Consider the following 18,663-nt stretch of genomic DNA (forward strand, 5'->3'; position numbering starts at 1 on the left):
TCTAAGGTTTTGATTAAGTGTTTTTAAAGTATTTATGTCTACATTCTTCAAACTGTCTACATTCTACAAACTTCAATCTGTTCAACTGGCTTAGTTGTGTCTTTCTGATTTTCCCAGACCCAGACTCCAAAATCCAGCCCTTTGCCACTTCAAAATATGGCAAATGCCTTGAGGAGGAGACTGGCTTTTGTTGAGGCTTTTCTCAACACATTTTTGTTTCATCTGTACTGTGAGACTGTATCACTATTATCTTTTAAAGTTTTATTCCTATCTCTTTGGCCTCAAACATAGCTCCAAAACTCAGCAGATGTCTTTTGGAAGAAACAGTGCATTTGAGGTTGGAATTTATTATTCCACCTCAACATGGTCACTACAGTCTTGATAATTTTCTTTTACCTCCAGCAGAGACATTTTGCTTGAGCTAAACCTGATCCTCAACCCACTCTCAGCATTGGTAAATGCCCATAGGTGATTGTAAGCTCATCTAAGAAATGTTCTCTCTTTGGAATTTTAATTTATTAGATTTTTCTAGTTGTCTTTGCAGTAGTATTAGCATACTTTGACTTACTACATTCACTTAAGATGTGGAAATATCTAACTGACCAAATTTTGATTGTGAGACGTATTGACTAAGATATAATGTGGTCTTACTGAAAATACTATTCTTTTTATTTTAAATATTTTATTTATTTATTTGAGAGAGAGAGAGAGAGAGGGCACACGAGTAGGGAGGAGGGACAAGAAGAGAAGCAGATCCTTCACTGAACATGGAGCCCAATATAGGTCTTGATCCCAGGACCCCAGGATCATGACTTGAGCTGAAGGTAGATATGCTTAACCGAATGAGCTACCCAGGCACCCATGAACATACCATTTTCTTGCCAGCTTCTGTTTTTTAGGAATTGTAGTCTCTGAGTCATGATGATTAGAAGTACTAATGAAGTAAATAAGAAAATTATGGTCCTCTTAAAATCCTAAGTAGTGGGGAGATGGAAGGCAAGTTTCATAATTGGTACATATATGTGTTTATAAACAAGACAATAGAAAATGCAACATAAATGAAAAATGTTTCACTTATTTTAAAGGGATAATTGTACATTGTTTCCAATATCATAACATTAATTAGCCACTGATTGTATTTTTAGGCAATTTCCATAAACCTAGTAGCTATCTGGAATTATTACTGCATTGGCAAAAGTTTGGTCATTGTCAAAGGTTAGTTTTTTAGAGGTGGCAGAGGATGGTGGGACTGGTTTGGATTATTTCATCAACAGTGGGCCAAGGTCTGTTAGTCAGGCATTAGAACAGTGACACTATGTGTTTTTTATTCTCTTTTCCACTATAGTCCCATCTTCTGGCATAGTTCTTGGTATAAGGTAGGTGCTTAATACATATTTATTCAATAAATATACAAAAAAATAAATGAATTATAATGTTAGTGACAGAAATAAGAAAAGTTGAATGTGGCATAGAAGTGTTGATCCTATTTTGGAGAATAGGAAAAAAAAACTTTATTGGTAAGAAGAGATCTGACACAATGTTACCTGGCTGGCTCAGTCGGTAGAGCATGCTATTCTTGATCTCAGGGTTGTGAATTTGAACCCCTTGTTGGTTGTAGAGATTACTTTAAAAAAAAGTGACCTAATACAGGTTGATTGTGTTTGGCGATTGTCACCTTTCTATTGAGTTTGCTTTTTCTTTATCTATATTTTTAAATTTATTTTTTATTGGTGTTCAATTTATATCTGGATGAATAAGGATAAGATTCCTTCCCTCCCACCCCCAGGTAATTAGGGCTAATATTTGTTGTTCTACATGGGCATATAGCATAATGCATATTTTAATATTCTGTTCTCTGAATTCAGAGTTATCTTGTTATGGTTTAGTCTAATGTAAATCATTGAAAAGTTAACCATCATTTTCTTACATCATTCTCTTTGGCCCTAAACCTTTTATAGAGAATCAGATTGAATATATGGGTTAATATATTCTACTAGAAGTAGTTTTAACTATTTGTAGAGCTAACATGTATCTTACAGGTTACTAAATATTGTCATCTACCATGGAAAAAAATTTCCCAAGTGTATGAATGCAGCAACAAAGAATGACCCATAGCTGTTTTGATGCTGGTTGTTTAAATGGGCTTTTTTTTTTTTTTTTGACAACAAATGAAAGTTGGTAAGAGATTTATTCTGTTCCTTTTGTTTCTTAGTTTTCCAAAGAGTATGTTTGCTGGTTCTCACTGCTACCATCTTCCTCACTGAGTTTCACTAGGGACTTTCTGCTGATACTGTAATTCAGCTTTTTTAATGGAGATATTTGCTATACCTTCCCTATGTTTTGTACCTAAGGTTAAGGTACACTGCCTCATACTTGGCTCCAATGTGTTCTTGAACTTATGTTTGTCATTTTTTTCTGGTCTGCATTTTGTTAGGATTGCTGTTTATTGAATCGTGCATATCAATGTGCTTTGTATGTGCAGAGTGTTTCTAAGAAACTTGACAACCTACTTGTACTGGAGTTATATTATGGACTTGAAAATGATGTCTATAATTATTTGCCACAAGGAGGGGCTTATAGTTATTACTGACCAGCACGAAACATTTATACTTTGTGGTCTGGTGATGTAACATTAAAAACCAAGGTCTCAAAAAAAAGTCTTTTTGCTGCAAGAAAATCAACAGAGAAGAGGAGAAAAAGAGCTATTTTGTCATTCTCATCACTGAAATTAGTGAAGAGGCAAGTGATGTTAGATGGTAGCTGACTCACTATTGCAATCAGGTTTTAGTGCAAGAAAAACATATCACTCCAATTTTATGTAGAAAAGGATTTAATAAAAGGAATTAGGTGTATAGAAGGATTTATAAGAGCAGATTATCACAGTTGTAAACCAAACAGAAATTGTGTGTGCCACTCTTGCCTCCACAATTACTGCTCTCTCAACTGCTTTCAAACTCCCAAAAACTGGTCACCGGACACTAAGGTACTTATTCCAGTCACCAGAACTCTTTTACCCTTCTTGTCACCATGACCTGTTTGCCTGTAACAATAGTTTTTATTTTCAGATTTCATTTGAATGTATTCAAGTAATGAAACCTAATTTATATCTAGAATCTTAGCTGCAAGGGGGTCTGGGCATTTGATTTATAGGATTCTAGGCTTTTCTAAAAAGGAAAGGCAAAGAAGTAAGTTAAAAGAATAATCCACATTATCTTGAGGGACCTATCTGCACCCTTGAGGAAGCAGATGGAGAAGGAGAAGGAGAGGAGAAGGAGAAGGAGAAGGAGAAGAAGAAGAAGAAGAAAGAAGAAGAAGAAGAAGAAGAAGAAGAAGAAGAAGAAGAAGAAGAAGAAGAAGAATCCACATTATCTACCAAACTATTTTGCCCAGGCAACCTGAATCTACAAATAATTATTTAAATAATTATTTAGATTGACTACAACCAAATTCAGCAAAAAATACAATATGTTTTCCATATATAAGTCATTTGCAAACACAAAGATGCAATTTAACTCCTTGGTGCAAAATGTAAGCTCATGCTTCTTGTGTTACTATACTTTGCTTATCATGCATACCTCTCCTACCTCTCCCTGCAGGCCTCCTTCAAGGTAGGGTGGTGTAGACTGGGGGTCTCTAATCTCTTTTTGTAAAGGACTGGAAAGTGAGTACTTTAGGTCTTGTGGGCTACATATGGTTTCCTCTTCTTCCTTCTTTTTTGTTTTGTTTTTACAACTCTTTAAAAAAATGTAAAAACCATTCTTATCTTGGAGCTACACAAAAAGGGGCCATGGTCAGTAATTTGATCCCAGATAATACTTGCTCTACCTTGGATTCATAGTTAGTTCATTTGTTTAAGTCTTTTCTCATCATCAAATCCTTATTGTGAGAAGGTAGTACTTTTACTAGATTAACCAAGAATTAGGCCTCTATGGTTTATTGTAAGCTGAATTGTATGCTCCATTGTCAATTTCCAACTTCATTTCTTGCTTACCTCATACAGAGTCATAAGAAAGTAAATATTTTATGGTCTTCATGTTCTTAGACTACTTGTTCCTCTACAGTGACCTAGAGACTTGTAAATATTCACCAGCTTAATACAGTCTATTTCAACAACCTAATCCTGGTACATCTGTCTCTTTAAATTCAAAAGGTTTATTTTCTGGTCAATATTATACAACATCCTACCTCTCAAATAACCAGTAATATAAATCATCAAGGACTGAGGTGAAATTATTACTGTAGAGAATGAAGTATCTAAACACTGTTACTGAATTTGACATACCCACTTTTAGTGGGTATGTCAAAAAAGGGAAAATATACTTTTATTGCCCCTTAAAATTTGCAGAAAAATATACTATAAGGCAAAAAAAAGTTCTTGGGTTGTGGTTTATCTCTTCTGTTGCAACAGTATTACCGGTATTAAAATATAGAACACAATACAGGCATACCTTGGAGATACTGCTGGTTCTGTTTCAGACTGCCACAATAAAGCAAGTCAAATAAATTCTTTGGTTTCCCAGTGGATATAAAATTATGTTTACATGATATTATAGTATATTCAGTGTGCAATAGCATTATGTCCAAAAAAAAAAAAACCCATTGTAGACACCTTCATTAAAAAAATACTTTATTGCTAAAAAGCTCTAACTATAATCTGAACTTTTAGCAAGTTAATCTTTTGCTGGTGGGGGATCTTGTTTCCATCTTGATGGCTGCTGACTGATCAGGACGGGATTGCTGAAAGCTAGGGTGGCTTTGGCAATATAAAAAAATCAAACAATAGGGACACCTGGGTGGCTCAGTTGGTTAAGTGTCTACCTTTGGCTTAGGTTGTGATCCCAGGGTCCTGTGATTGAGCCCTGTAGAGGACTCCCTGCTCAGTAGGGAACCTGTTTCTCCCTCTCCTACTCCCCCTGCTTGTGTTCTCTCTTTCTCTGTCAAATAAATAAATAAAATCTTAAAAAAAATAAGACAACAATGAAATTTGCCACATTGACTCTTCCTTTCACAAACTATTTCCCTGTAGCATATGATGCTGTTTGATAGCATTTTGCCCACAGTAGAACTTCTTTCAAAATTGGAGTCCTCTTTTCAAACCCTACCAATGCTTTCCCAACTAAGTTTATATAGTATTCTAAATTCAATGACATTTCTACAATCTTCATCAGAAGTAGACTCCATCTCAAGAAATCACTTTCTTTGCTCACCCATTAGAAGCAGCCTCTCAAACATTTCAATTTTATCATGAGATTGCAGCAATTCAGTCATATCTTCAGGCTTCACTACTAATCTAGTTCTCTTGCTATTTCCACCATATCTATAGTGACTTCCTCCACTGAAGTCTTGAACTTCTCAAAGTCATTCATGAAGGTTGGAATCAACTTCTTCCAAACTTCTATTAATGGCTAATAGTATTTTAACCTTTTCTCATGGTTCATGAATGTTCTTAATGGCATCTAGAATGGTGAATCCTTTCCAGAAGGTTTTCAATTGACTTTGCCCAGATCCATCAGAAGAATTGCTATCTATGGCAGTTACAGCCTTATGAAATGTTTCTTAAATCATAAGACCTGAAAGTTAGAATTACTTCTTGATTCATGGGCTGTAGAATGAATGTTTTGCTTGTAGGCATGAAAACAACAATCATTTCCTTGTACATCTCCATCAAAGCTCTTGAATGATCAGATATATTGTCACTGAGCAGTATTAGTTTGAAAGAAATCTTTTCTGAACACTAGGTCTCAACAGTGGCCTTAACATATTCAGTAACCATGCTATCATCTAGATTTTGTTATTCCATTTCTAGAGCATAGATAGAGTAGATTTAGCATCATTCTTAAGGGCTCTAGGATTTTTGGAATGGTAAATGAGCATTGATTTCAGCTTAAAGTCACTATTTGCTTTAGCCTCTAACAAGAGAGATAGCCTGTCGATTGAAGCTTTAAAGCCAGTCATTCTCCTCTCTGGTTGTGAAAGTCTTAGCTGGTACCTTCTTCCAATAGAAGGCTCTTTTGTCTACATTGCAAACCTATTGTTTAGTATAGCCACCCTCATTAATGATCTTAGCTAAATCTTCTGGATCACTTGTTGCAGCTTCTCCATCAGCATTTGCTGCTTCATATTGCACTTTGATGTTATGGAGATGGTTTCTTTCCTTAAACCTCATGAACCTCCCTCTGCCAGCCTCAGATTTTTCTCCTGCAGCTTCCTCACAACTCTCAGCCTTCACAGAATTGAAGAGAGTCAGGGCCTTGCTCTGTATTAGAGTTTGGGTTACGGGAATTTTGTGGCTGATTTGGCCTTCTATCCAGACTGCTCAAGCTTTCTTCATCTCAGCAATAAGGCTGTTTTGCTTTTTTATTATTGGTGTGTTCATTGAAATAGATTTTTTAATTTTCTTGGAAGAACTTTTCTTTTTTATTCACAACATGGCTGTCTGGCACAAAAGGCCTTGCTTTCAGCCTGTCTCAGCCATTGACATGCCTTCCTCTCTCAGCTTAATCATTTCTAGTTTTTGATTTAAAGTGAGTGACATATAGCTCTTTCTTTCACTTGAACTTGGAGACCATTTTAGGGTTATTACTTAACCTAGTTTCAGGATTGTTGTTTTTCAGGGCATAGGGAAGCCTGGTGAGAGAGAAAGAGGTAGGAATGGCTGGTTGGTGGAGCAGTTAGAACACACACTACATTGATCCATTCAGTTTGTGGTCTTAAATGGGCATGGTTTATAGTGCTCCAAGAGACCACTGATCACAGATCACCATAACAAATATAATAATAATGATAAAGTTAGAAATATTGTGAGAATTACCAAATGTGATACAGAGACACAAAGTGAGCAAATGCTGTTGGAAAAATAGTGCCAACAGACTTGCCAATGCAGAGTTAACCACAGACCTTTAATTTGTAAAAAACGCAGTATCTGTGAAGTGCTATAAAACAAAATGCAATAAAACAAGATATGCCAGTATGTAGTGATTAGGAGAAAGAGATGATGTCCATACAATTTAGACATAAATTAGTTATTAAGGCATCAGTGACTATAATTAGCATATGAATTTCTGAAAGTTATAGAATAATCAATAAAGCCTATTAAGCTCTCATTTCTTGGAATATTGCACAGTTGCATGTGTAAACTGATATTTTGAAAATTTTATAAAGCTGTTTAAAATCACAGCATGATGATGAATGATCTTTAGGTTTAAAGAAGCCTCAAGACCTGGACAGTATGTGGTATGTCATCTTACCGACTTACTTAGGAAGCTTTTCCTTCTTTGCTAATATGACCTGAGAAAGGAATGATTTTATTCTCAGGCAACTCACAAATTCTCCTCTCACATTAGATTATCAAAACCACAGAAACTCAGGGGGTTTTCAAATCTTGCCTGGTGTCATGATGCACCCACCCATGTGGGGGAGCTTCACTGACTTGAAACACTTCAGCTCATCTTTAGCCATATGGAAAGGCACAAATCTCTACAGTCTATCTTAGGTTTGGAATAATTTTTCCTCTTAAAAATAACATACTAAACCAATTAGCTTTCCTAAATTGAATTAACCTAATAGCATTCAAAAACTGACAAACATAATCTGCTTGTTTTAAGACAGAAGTGGATTAGTCAACAGAATCATATCTCTAGTCAAGTCCAAATCAAGTTATAAATTCTAACCAAATAGTGAGTGCTGAAGTAAGTCATATTATTAGTATGCATAGTCATACTTGTCTTCACTGTAAGCAAGGTAGGCCTTTTCAGTAGGGAGATATAAAAATTTATAGTTGAAGAGTCTTTGTCTTTTCATGTTGTGGTAAAGAGATAGTTTTCCTTTGATGTCCATGGCTCCCTCAACCTTTGGTCCATTTTGTTATATATATAAAATTTATATTTATATATAAAAAATATATATTGTGTCATAGTATATATTATTTATATATATTATATATTTTATAACAAAAATAAATATATGTATATATTTATTTTAAAGATTTTATTTATTTGATAGAAAGACAGAGAGAACACAAGCAGGGGGAGTGGGAGAAGGAGAAGCAGGCTGCACACTGAGCAGGGAACCCAATGCAGGGCTTGATCCCAGGCCCCTGGAATCATGACCCAAGCCAAAGGCAGTTGCTTAGCTGGCTGAGCCACCCAGGCACCCCGGTTTGTTATATTTTGAAGTCATGGGAAGGAATAGTTTTATTTCTCTGTTCCATCTTTTAGGCATGTTATTGTTTAATGTTTTTTTCCCCTGCCTACTGTTTATTACAATATGTACCAAAGCAAAAGATATACGAGTCAAATGTGTCAAATGGTTTTTTAAAAAAAATCTTTTTATTGAAGTATGTGACAAATGCTTGCTATTACTTTCTTTCTACAATTATTTTAAGAAGGAATAGTGATTGATAATACTGACATGAATGAAGATACAGGAATTATCTATACATTTCCTTTATTTGAACTCTACAGATACAAAAAATTAAAAGTCAAATACATTTTCATTTGCTAATATTATCATTATGAGACATTATCTTACAAAATCTGTTTATATTCCCTACAAACTTTTTGAGCACCGACCACTTGAAATATAATTTAGAAATATTACTAATTCAGTTGAAATATCACTATTGTTAAGCAAAGTGCTGGTTTCAGCCACCGAGTTTTGTGATCTCTGTTATACAGCAATAGGTAACCAAAACACAGATACAGACTATTTGTTTTTTGGTTTCATTTTTTAATCATAACATTCCATTGATTTTAAATAAATTTTGCATTTAAAATATTGTGAATTTATTGATATTCCTGCTGTCTTTGTTTTGTATATACCACTCTTTGCTTTGAAAATGTGTGTGTGCGCGTGTGTGAATGTTTCACTCTATTATTTAAGTAGGTCTTGAAGAACAATTAAATTGTTTTTTTAAGAGAGGGGGAAATGCTTCTGAATATTTTAAGTAAATACTTTGATTTGCAACAACTCTGGTGTAAAATTGGCAGTTTAATATAATTGTGAGCCTGCATGCACTGAAATATGTAAAGGCAATAAAGACAGTCTTTCAAAGACAAAAGGAGGAACAAAGGGAAGAAAACTAAAAATAGACTCCATAAGAAGAGCATTTAGCAAGTAAAGATTTGGTGAGAGGGATATTGCTCTAGGACTAATATTTTGGTGAGAAGGATATTGCTCTAGGATTAATATTTCTTTAGACAACTGATGTTTAATGTCACCTTTCAATCAGCAGATATTTTAGAGCAGTTAACAATCTAATTTGTGGGAGGAATAGGAAATTCTTGTGTGTTAGTAAGCCTGATTGATATGTGTAACACAATAGAATGGAGAAGCCCCTCTCTTTAAAGTCCATAGAACTAGAAAAAAAAATTAGTGTTAACTTCATAAATACTTGATGTTCATTTAGGGGCTTACCAGGCAAGATGCTCCAGCTATTGAACTGGATGTTATTAACTTGCTATACTAAGAGTGGTCCCTAGATAAATTGGAGATAAGTTGTATTTGTTTCATATTTAATTTATGTAATTTAGACAACATGAATTGGATTTAGTACTTACTAAATGTCAGTGTCCAAATATAGTTAGTAGCTAACATTTCTTGGTTCTTTGAGAAGATGGATATAGGTCTTGGAAAAACTAAACTGACAGAGTAATGTTAAGTATTCAGTCATTCATCAAAAAGAAAAAGCCACAGTTTTTCTATTTGCTAAGCATTAGGGTAGGTGTAGGGGCATAGAGCAACCAAATCTGTCTGCAGTGTATAGCAAAGGTGGCATCAGAGAAGCTGAAAATTAAGCTGCATCCTTTACAGTAAGTATATTACCAGGATGACAAATGAATATGTGGATAAAATAAGAAGTGAAGGATGCATTTCACATAGAGGGAATTATCTAGGAGTGGGCCAAAACGCCTCTCTTATGTTGCCAAATATTCTATCTGAATCTTTAGTATAGTTTTTATCATATGATGACATAAAATCAGTTTCTTGTTATCTGCTTCCTTCACTAAATTGTAAGTCTGGAGGATACAGACAATATGGAATTTATGTTAGGGTCCTTTTTCCTAGTGCAGTCTCTGGCATAAATAGGCCCTCGATAATTACAATAAATAAATGAAGCAATTATTAAGCGCAAAAAAATCCTGTCTCATAGCACTTAACTACAGCAGTCTGGTTTAGATATTTACATGCATTTTAGAGTTCCTCATTAAATTGTAAGATATTTTAGGGAAGGCACTTTGCCTTATTTTTCTTCTTTAAATGGTGCTTGACACATAGTTAGAACTCTATAAATGGTGATTGAATGGTTAGCAAACTATAGTTTACTTTTTTAAAAAATCAACCAAAGACTAATTTAAGCCTTATAAGCTTATACGAAATGCTGAAATATTACAATAAATGATCTTGAAGCCAACATGATTCTACATTAGAAGTATGAGGTTGCTGTGTTTCTGTCTTCCTGGTTGCCTAGAAACAACGATGTGAAGTTATATGAGACTACAAGAGCTTGTACCAATAAGATTATCTATGCAAAGTTCAGCCTGACTCTCTGGATTTGCAAGGCATCAGTTCTGAAGAGCTTCAGACAACACTGTGCTCCTCATAGTTTCAAGTTTGAAAAGCTTAGCTTTCTTTCATTATGGTACCAACATACACATTTTGCTGAAAGAAATAATTCTTCATGTAAAGTAACCACCCTAGGCCAAAAATATGACTATATTTATTGATATATAATTGTTTAAAGCCTGCAAATATCTATGACATAGAGGGGAAAAAAAGAAAAGGACAAAGTTCATATTTAACAAACTGGTATTGTCAAAATGTAGGATTAAAGTATGTAATAAGTAACCAATGGGTGAGTAGAGGTAGTCTGGCAATGGTAGGTAGTGGGCTATTGAATTTTTACTTGGAAGTACCTTTTTTCCCTGTTCTAGCCATCTGTGAGTATGTTGAGATGCATCACAAGAGTGAGGGGCTGGGAGTCAGGAGTCCTAGGCTGTATTTCTGGCCTTAGGTATTTACACATAGAAGTCAAGATAATTCTGTTTCCATGGAAAGAAAGGCAATTCTACTGATTTGATCTTGCTTTTTGTAACTGCTGCAGGAGGAGAGAGGGCTAGAAGGAAGAGAGAAGAAGGTTAAAATTAGTTTCTGAAATAAGAGCAGGAAAACTGGAGGATCTGTTCTGGGGAAATCGATGAACATTTAGCAACTGTTTTGGACACAGCTGGGAGCAGCTTCCCAGCAAGAGTCTGTTTTCTTTAAGAGCAATTTCTCATGTGTCAACTCATTTTAACATTCACCACGGTGCCTGAGGAGTCAGACTACATGGTATATTACTAGTGAGCGACTTGAGGCTCTGAGAGATTAAATGACAATATAAACCCCACCCACCCCACTCCCAAATAGCTGGCTTATAAACCAGGGTTCGACATCAATCCTAGTACTATTTTCATTGTAACATGCTGCTGCATTTGTTAGTGCTGGAGATCTTAATTACAATTTCAAAGACAAGTCTAAGTCTGATTACAGTCATTTGGAATTTATCATGAACCATATGTTTACTTTTTCGTACATACTCTACCATTCATATCATAAGAACCTGGATGACACTGTTTCATAGTACTTAGCATTTGGTAGATGTTGAGTAGAAATTTATTATTTGCTTTATATAAGCACCAATGCTATATACAACCATGACTTTTAAAGATAGTTCACAATTGTCACAGAACCATACATTTATGACATCATTGGGAAGCAAGAATTAATTGTTCATACTTTTTAAATGAAAGGCTCCTTAAAAATATTGCTAAGAAAGTATCAAATATTTGATGTATTAGGTCAACTTCTTCTTTTTATTTTCCCCTTTCTATACTCCAGTGTTTAATGTCCTTGTTTAAAGTCTGCAAGGATCTATAATATATCAAAAGTAAAGAATTTACTTAGTTATTTCACAAGTTTATGTCAAGATGGTCTACCTTTAGCTTGCCTTGGATGTGTTTTATAAAGACTAGATTAAATAAAGTTTGGAATACTATTTTTGAGCTAATATAAATAAAACATGTTTTATAATATACAACATGAGTGTACCTCATGTTCCAATTTTATATTATCAACCGCACACCAGAGGAAGGGACTTTAGATCAGGATGTTCAGAGAAGTGAAGATGTCCTAAGTTATATAACTAGTTACTTCTGGGATTTCTGAATCTTTTTGACTCCACAGACTGGAATGTGTGTGTTTGTGTGTGTCTGTGTATATAATTTTAGAGAAATATAGAGGATAGTACATTTGTATATTAACCATTGAGATTTAATGAGTATTAATACTCGATCTTTTTTTCTTCCTTGGAGCTTTCAGTTCATTTTAAAAGTTTTTTTTTTTTTAAATAAGGCACTTTTGTCAGTACTATAATATTGCTGATTAATATATTATCGTTTTTTTTTGTTTATCAATTTTAGGTATTACATATGATATCTTGCTGTGATGGAATAAGATTTACCTTAGTTACATTAGTCCCTTTTCTCTAAGTATCATTATGTCATCTCTTTTATTTTCCCCAATATTACTTTAACTCACTTTGAATAATTTATTAAGCATCTAATAAATATTATTTCTAAGCCCCCATTGATTTCTTTAATTATGGTCATAACTCTTGACTCTACAATATAAGATGATGGCTTAGTATCTTCACCCTTCCTTCCATTCACATCCCCTTTGCTAACCACTTGCCAACTTCTGTCGTTTTTAGTTTCACCTTATCAAAATTTATATTTTTATTTCTTGCAGCCATAATTAAGCCTTTCAGGCTTTGTATATAGGTTGATTCTGAAAGTTGAAATGATAAAAAATGTTTAAATTATCATGATGATCTGTTATTGCTACAAAGGTATTTAATGTGCCATTATAATTTCCATCTACATTTCTATTATAGATGCCACTCACTATTTCTCTTCCTTTGGATATCCAAAAGGAAGTATTTTTAGCATCACGTTCAAAAAGATGAACCTCTTCATACTCATCCAATTGCTTAAAATAATGATTTTTTTTGTTGTTGCTTCATATTTTAGCCATGTATTTCTTAACTTTTTTTGTTTCCTTATAATTTCTCACTATTGTTTTTTCCCCCATTGCTGATAGGAAAAACTTAAATAGTATTTTCCCAATTCATATGTATTTTATGCATTGCCTATAGCCCGTTTCAGTCCGCTTGATTCTTATTGACTTGGTGTCCTACACTGATGTTTTATTTCATATGAGGACTAATATATTATGAATTTCTTTCATAGCCTTTTTTTTCCACCTGAAATTTAAGTAACCTTTTTTTTTCTTGCATTTTTTTTTGGCCTTTTTTCCCCATTCTTAGTATTTCCAGTCTCTCTCACACAGTAACTATTTTATGGTTCTCTCTTTGTTTTCCAGAGATTTTTCCTTGGAGTTTTGCATCATCCTGTTTCATTATAAATTGGTTGTTTTCTTGTTCTGCGATGCAGCTGTATGTAGTCCTGGGATTTCGATTCACTCTACTCCTGTGTGTTGATCTACTATACTATTTCCTGAATCTCATCATTCTTGTTTTCTCTCTTACTTGTTAGAATGCACCCTCAAGTAACTTCCCAGGAAAGTGAATGAGGGTGGTAAATTTTCTAAATCCCTGATCACTGAAAATATATGTAATCTGTCTTTCTCCTAGTAGAATGATTATTGTCCTAGGTCTATTTTTCTAGATTGAAAGTCATTTCCCTCAGAACATTTTGGTCTTCATTGTGTATTGCTAATGGAAAGTATAACACCAAGTTGATTCTGGATCTTTTAAGAACATAAAAAAACTTCATTTCTCTATGGAAATCACAATGGCACTTGATATAAAAATATTTTACAATGATGAGTCTAAATACATTTGATCTGATGAATACTTGTTCAGTGTCTAAATCTGGAGACTTACTGCTTCATTTAATTTTGGAAGATTTTCTGTATTCCCTTTCTTAATTTCCTTCCTATTTTCTTTTTAGAATTTTATTAAGTTGATATTGGAAATCTTGTTTTATATAGATATTATATATTTGTTGGTTTTTGCTTTTCTCATATATCTGTTTTAATTTTTTTGTAATATACTCTGGAAGATTTTATTGATTTTTTTAATATTCCAATTCTGGAAATTTTTATTTTATTTTTTTATTTTCTATTATTTTGGAAATTTTATTTTTGGGGGGCAATCACAAGTTTTGTCTTATTTTATGTTCCTTATTCATGACATCCTTTTCTTATTTTAGGCATGAAACATCTTGGATATTTGTGTGGTTCTAATTAGAAATAGAATTTAATGTTTTTTTAATCTTTCCTAACAAATGCTCCATTCTTGGGCCAGTTTCTGTGGGCTTTCCTCAAAGGCTTAATGTATAGTTGCCTATTCAAACTCAAGAGTGAAGATTTAAGATGGATAATGGATTGTGTACTCTGGGCCTGAGAGCAGGATATTTTTGGGCCTGAAAGGGCATTCAACATATTAGAATGCTAAAATTTTACTCTGGTTATCAACAACTAAATTAGTTGTTCTGGTGGTTCTCTTTAGAAAGTCTGCCCAATTTTATTTTAAAAATGACTTATTCTTTTTGGAACCTAGATATGGATGTCTAGACAGAAGTCATTCATGTCCTTCCATCACCACTGCTGTGTCTTCTTCAGGGCTTTCTCTTAGGTTCTCCTTGGTAGCTATCTTCTTTTACAATAAAATCTCCTTGCAGATATTTCTGGCCACTCAACAACTACTGGAAATTTCTTGAGATTTCTCTTTCATTGATATTTCTCCCTCCTTTTTGCTTAATTATTATAGTTTTATGACTTTTATTTTTTATTTTTATTTTTTTTAGTTTTATGACTTTTAAATTTCTTACCTTTAATGGGGATTTAAAACATATAAAAACATGTGTTTTATCTACTGTATTAGTTTCTTGTGGCTGCTATAACAAATTAACATAAATTTGTTATTTAAGACAACAGAAATTTATTCTCTTACAGTATTGGAGGACAGCAGTCTAAAGTAGGTATCACTGACCTGAAATCAAGGTGTCAACTGGGTCATGCTCCCTCTAGAGGATCTAGTTGTGAATTTACTTCTTGGCTTTTTCCAGCATCTAGAATTGCTTCCTTGTATTCTTTGGCTCATGTCCCCCTTTGTCATCTTCAAAGACAGTGTGTGTAACGCCTTCTTCCTCTGACTCTACTTTCCTCTTCTTCTGTTCCGTGGTCCTTTTCTATTCTGTGTCAAGTCTTTCTCCAACTCTCTCTTATACGGAGACATGGCACATAGGACTCACACATATCCACATAAGAGGAAAATTCAGGATAATCTCATCTCAAATCTTTAACATAATCGCGTATACAACTTCTCTTTTTATCTTGCCATATAATATAACATTTACCGATTCCAAGTATGTCAACGTTTATGGGGCTATTATTCAGCTCCCGCATCTACCATTTTGAATCCAGTATATATTGCCTTTTTTAAAGTGCTTAGGAGATCAGAAGGGCAGAATTAATGTGGTAGTGGCAAGAAATCTTTCTGCTACAGAATTATCATGAAATATTTAGACTTTGAAAGTTGGGCTTATCTTTCTAATGTCAAAAATGATTCTCAAAATTATTTTCTCATGAACTATGGGCATAAGAATCCTTTCCATTGCCATCCTACCTGAGGTAATATTCAACTTTCACTACATAAAACACCAGTGTTTTTATATTATGAGCAATTACTCCTATAAATTTGTTGCCTGTCCTATTTATTTAATTCTTTATTATGTATTGTTTTATGATACCATCTATATTATTTTTCTTCATATTTTGGGTCTCTAAGCTAAACTTGACCATGTTTTTTTTTCAATATTCTCATAATACTTTTCCATATGTTCTGCATGTTCCACCAGTTTCTTTCTCTAATAAAAATAATAGATATAATTAATGAACTCTTTCTAATTTGTAGTCATTTTATATCCACTATCTTCTATAATCCTCATTAACTCTATGTGGTCATCATTTATTATTATCCTCATTTACAGATTGGGAAACCGACTTTGGAATAAGAAGTGATTTGTTTAAAACCACATAACTTGTGAATGACAGACCTAGATTTTTAAATTAAGTCTAACTAGTGTCAGAATTTGTAGTATTTAAATTATACACCACTATAAGGACTAGTTGTGAGCAAAATATGTTATAGATTTGACTCACAAGATTCTGCTTATTTGTGGATACATTTAGTAATGTAACTCTAAACACAGCTTTTATAGCAGCAACATTTAAAATATGAACCATAAAAAAAGTCAGAGAATCTGTGAGCTACTGGAAAGACAGCTTCAGCAACCTCTTCCATGTGTTAAATAATTTAGAAAATGCCTATGTTTGGAAAGATTTCGTTCTTCCTTCTCTGTTTGTTGCAGGCATCTCTTTTTGTCATTGCTTTGGCAAAATAAATTAGAGCAAAATTTAAAAGTGTATCTAAAAACATATTTATCTGTGGTAGGAAGTAAAATTTTAGAAGTTTGACAGTTGGGCATCCAGATTTGAAGAAGAAAAAAAATATAGTAAGCATGCCAGCATTTCACTTTGAAATAGAAAACATAATCCAAAATTAGGAAAAGGTGACAATCAATTTGGAAAATCACTTATGAGCAGATATATAATAATATGCTGTGAAATTTATTTTTAATATGTAACATTTCACAGAGTTCTGAGTAAGGATCTGAAATAGATACAATGGTCCAAGTAGTCTCCCTTCTCATTGCCAAAAGATATTCTGAATTGGCATACGTTTAGGAAATATTTCCAGTGAAAATATTTCTGCTGTGACTGAGAAATTAGTGTATTTTTATTAGAATTGACAAAATCAATCAGAGTTTACATATACTTTAGCTTAAAAAAGAAAACAAACTATTTCTCTCCTACTTGAATTTTTATATTTCACATTAATTTTTTCTCTGCCTGGAAATCTCCCACTGCTTCCCTCCTCAGTCCAGGTCCTTCTCATCCTTTATTCAGCTAATGTTGGTCATGTGCTAAACTATGTCAGACATTATGTTCAGGCACCTCATTTCATTTTATTTTTGAAAGAGTTCTCTGAAATAAATAAGTACTATCATTTCTTTTTATCATTCTCTTTTTATAGAAGAGATTACCAAGAATCAAGAGATGAAATGACACCCCTGATATCACACACTGGGAAGTAGTGGAGGCCAGATTCAATACAACATCTGATTACAGGTTAAGACTTGATTTTAGTCACTTCAACGTACAATTGTCTTCTTCATTAAATTTTTGATATATTTATAGTGTATTCTTTGTGATTTAAATCATGAAAATAATATACAAACAAAATGGGAAGTGTAAAAGATAGAAATCATTAAAAAAGAAAACCCAAATAGAAATTCTGGACCTGAAGAATACAATGAATGAAATGAAAAAAAATGCAATAGAGAACATCATCAACAATCTTGATTAACCAGAATAAAGAATCTGTGAGGTCATTTAAAACAACCAGTTAGAGGAGAACAAAGAAAAAAAGCATGAAAAAATGTGAATAAAGCCTATGTGGTCTTTGAAACACCAATGAGTGAAACAATGTATGCATTACTGGAGTCTCAGAAGGAGAATAAAGGGGGAATGAGGTGGGAAGCTTATTTAAAGAAATACTAGTTGAGAACTTTCCAAATCTGAGGAGAGTTTTGGATATCCGAGTTCATAAAGCTCTAGGTACCCCCTTCCCCCTGCCAAACTTCAACCCTGAAAAATAAAAGTAAAACTGTCTAAAATCAGAGGCAAGAAAATAATTTTAGAAGCAAGAGAAAAAAATTCTTCACACACAAAGGAGCACCTATAAGAATATCAGCAGAATCCTCAACAGAAACTTTACAAGTGGGATCCCTGGGTGGCGCAGCGGTTTAGCGCCTGCCTTTGGCCCAGGGCGCGATCCTGGAGACCCAGGATCGAATCCCACATCGGGCTCCCAGGGCATGGAGCCTGCTTCTCCCTCTGCCTATGTCTCTGCCATTCTCTCTCTCTCTCTCTCTCTCTGTGACTATCATAAATAAATTAAAAAAAAAAAAAGAAACTTTACAAGTGAAGAGACAGTAGATGATATATTAAAAATACTTAAAGAAAAAAATGTCAACCAGTCATTTTCTTTTTTTTTTTTTACCTGGCAAAGCTGTCTTTTATAAAGGAAATAGAAGCAAACACTGTCCCAGACAAGCAAAAACTGAAGGAGTTCATCAAGACTAGACCTGCCTTACAAGAACTGAAAGGAGTTCTTGAAACTGAAATGAAGGGGATCTAATTGGAAACATATCAACATATAAGAATATAAAATATACTAATAGAAGTAAGTATATATAATTCAGAATACTGTAGTACTATATAATATGATGCTGTGTTAACAACTCTGGTACAAAGATTAAGGACAGAAGTATTAAAAATAACTATAGGTATAATAATTTGTTAAAAGATACACAATATAAAGAGTAGTAAATTGAAACATCTGGATGGCTAAGTTGATTGAGCATTGGACTCTTGATCTCAGCATAGGTCTTGATCTTGGGGTTGTGAATTCAAACCTGCATTGGGCTTCATACTAGGTGTGGAGCCTATTTTAAAAAAAAGTAGCAAATTGTGAAA

The 18,663-nt window shown here is 33.7% G+C and overlaps 1 long non-coding RNA gene across 4 annotated transcripts in view; it reads left to right on the plus strand.

Moving 5' to 3' along the window:
- The window catches only part of LOC111096804, a 140,992-nt gene that overhangs the window by 32,745 nt on the left and 89,584 nt on the right, over positions 1-18,663 (plus strand). Inside the window, exons 1-3 of one of the 4 annotated variants that reach the window (XR_005362592.1) lie at positions 10,502-10,639; positions 17,159-17,253; positions 18,197-18,370. The exons of 2 other annotated variants lie outside the window; for them this stretch is intronic. This is a non-coding gene — a long non-coding RNA (uncharacterized LOC111096804). Of the gene's footprint in view, positions 1-10,501; positions 10,640-17,158; positions 17,254-18,196; positions 18,371-18,663 lie in introns of those variants that run through there. One more of the 4 variants, XR_005362588.1, reaches the window with a different exon arrangement.

The sequence above is a fragment of the Canis lupus genome, chromosome 7 (genome assembly GCF_011100685.1).
Source record: "Canis lupus familiaris isolate Mischka breed German Shepherd chromosome 7, alternate assembly UU_Cfam_GSD_1.0, whole genome shotgun sequence".
NCBI classification, from domain to species: domain Eukaryota; kingdom Metazoa; phylum Chordata; class Mammalia; order Carnivora; family Canidae; genus Canis; species Canis lupus.